This window comes from Apaloderma vittatum, unplaced genomic scaffold (genome assembly GCF_000703405.1).
Source record: "Apaloderma vittatum isolate BGI_N311 unplaced genomic scaffold, ASM70340v1 scaffold14934, whole genome shotgun sequence".
Taxonomy (NCBI): Eukaryota; Metazoa; Chordata; class Aves; order Trogoniformes; family Trogonidae; genus Apaloderma; species Apaloderma vittatum.
The window spans coordinates 6,172-9,029 of record NW_009712243.1 but is presented as its reverse complement, the minus strand read 5'-3'; positions in this window follow the sequence as shown (position 1 = coordinate 9,029).

The window sequence follows — 2,858 nt, the reverse complement described above, 5'->3', positions numbered from 1 at the left end:
GCTGAGGCCTGGCACAGCTCGGTGCCGTCCTCCCGCCTGCACAGCCGCCGGCTCCATCAACCCCAGGACGCAGGGTCAGGTCGGATGCCATCAGGATTCGGAGTGGTCCCAGTGGTGCCACACTCTGACAGTAACTGTAACCCACATCGACATGCTCGTACCCAGACTTTGTCCCCAACATACAGGATTTACACGATTTTAACAATATCCTAGAGAGGAAATACTTCACAGCTGCTTAGGTGAAGGCATTATTGGCCATCCTCCAAGTTCAGTAACAACTGACCACTATCACTAGGCCTTGCCCTGCTATCTCTCCATCCCTTGCTGGGCCCCACCGAGGCATCCCGAGCCCTGGGGCAACAACCTGACACCCTCCCATCACCCCTCCGAGACCAGGCGGGTCCCAGGGAGGATTTGTTGCAGCACGCACAGCACATCCCCTGTTCCACGGGCATCACTGCTGCCATCCCACCTGTGCACGGCCCCACGAAAGAGGCACTGGGTACCCACGCAAGGCCACTGCCAGCTGCACCAGCCAAATCACAGAACGTTGGGGGCCGGAAGGGACCTCTGGAGATCCAACGCCCCTGACAGAGCAGGGTCACCCACAGCAGGTCCCACAGGAACGTGTCCAGGTGGGTTTTGAATGTCTCCAGAGAAGGAGACTCCACAATCTCTACAGGCAGCCTGCGCCAGGCGTGCAGATCTCTGCAGTGAGGTACCCAAGGTCACCCACATCTGCTTTCTCCTCAGGTCTTCTTGGGACACGCCAAGCTAAGAGAGATGCTTCCAGCCAGAGCAGAACTGGGCTTTATCCACCTCTGCATGTCCAGCACCAAGTCACACGGGATCTGTCCAAGACACGACTCAAAGCACCTCCCAGTATGAATGTAACCCTAAAACTAGTCCTGGGCTGTTCCCATTTTTATCAGCCACATGGACACACGGCAGGAGGAAGGGATGGAGTCAGAACCCATGCACAAGTGTCTTGCCTTTCCAGCAAGCCCCAGCCTCACAGGGCTACCCACTGACTGAAACCCTGGGGCAGCGACCAGAAAGCTGAACATGGCTTGTTCCTCCTGCTTCCACAGACCTCTAAGTCTCTGACACCTCTCACCAGCCACACAATAGAAGTAAATCAGACCTAAGCAGGGTGACATTTTCCAACGGTGACAAGGCTGCACCCAGGGCTAAGAGCGTCACGCTGATATGGCTGCAGGAACGAGGCGGAGAAGATACACCTGCCAAAAGGACGAAGGGCAAAAGCCCACGGCCCTGCAGGAGCGGCACACGTCAAGCGCTCTCCCTATGCCAAAGCAAGTCACGTCACACAGCTGATATCGTCGCTATTTCAAGGATACAGCAGCACCCACTGCCCTCTCTGTCATTCTAGGAATCACTGACAAGGGTCTTGATTTATCAAGCTTGCTGCCCAGTTTTACTCTTCACAGCCTCCTATATCACTGCTACTGATTTCAGGGATTCCTCCCAGCATTGCCACCAAGCCCTTGCACCCAGGGAACCTGCAGCCGCTACCTCAGCCAGTCGATGCCAAGGAGAGCATAGAATAGAAAAAAGGGGCTCCACAAACAGAACTTGTTCTGGAAAAGCTGCCCCACCACATAAACCCAGCAACTGCTCGACTGTCCCAGCAGCAGCCCACGTCACTCATGTTGTGCGAGGAACATGACTCTGCAGCCAAGTGATTTTCATCGCTTCCTGCACAGGCAGATCATCCTGGGCTTAGTGAATCCATGCGAGGCATTGCACGGCCACAAACACGCCGCAGTGCTACAGGGTGTATAGTTTCCCCGCACAGGAGGGGAAAAGAAGAACAATTTTTGTACCATCATCACTGAAGGGAAGAGAGCCCATAACAGCCACGGTGGAGGGAAGCAACAGCCAAGTGCCGGAAGCCTGTTCACACCCGGCACAGAGATGTTCCTCTGCTACACAAAGGACTGCTGAGCAGGAAGGAGAAAACATTTACAGAGGCTTCTCAGTGCTGTCGGGGAGTGAAAGCTAGGAAGACAGGAACATAAAGGAAAGCTACAAAACCAAAAAAGGGAAACCCGTCGGCTGGTACCTCAGGACCCAGCAGCCACCTTAGCAAGAGCATGTGAGGACGGGGACTGAAAGGACCTCGAGACACCCACCTCAGGTCTAAAATAACTCCACCAGGCCATAAAAAACTCACCGCAACTTCAGCTTTTCTAAAGGAGGTGCAGAAGCCGGCAGTGGTGGGGGCAGGAGCAGACCAAGGTTGTAATTACAGGGTGGAGCACCTGCAAGGCAAGGCCACACACCGCCGGCCGTGTCACCGAGTCACCGAGGGTGCCAGCTGCCGACTCCCTACCAACAGCCGGATTGCAGAGCATAAGGCTTTCAAGCACCAGCCTGCAAAGCCACATATCTGAAGCAGCGACATTCCTAAACGCATGGCATTAGCAACATAATGGCCCTCTGTCTCTATTCATTTAAAGGGCTGCCAGTCATTTATGAGCAGAAACACAGAGTCCCTTGAAAACTCCTGTCCAACACAGACGCGGTTTGCAAGGGACCGGGTTATTTCTCAGCTAGCAGAGCCCACAAGACACTGGTGGCTAAAAGTATAAAACAAAGATAACAGTGTTTCATCACAACTTTTTTTGGCCCTCTCATTCTTCAGCAAATCTCTCTGGCTGCAGCTGTCTCTGCCGACTCTCTTGAAAAAGCTAAGCAGGAACAAATGCGGAGAAGCTCTTGAAAGTATTAGCTGTCCAAACTTGTTAAGCGTGACTCAAGTTAACCACTACAATGCTGGGACGGCAGAGGAATTTGGCAGCGAGTCAAAGGCAATAGGAAACACGGCGTTTTAC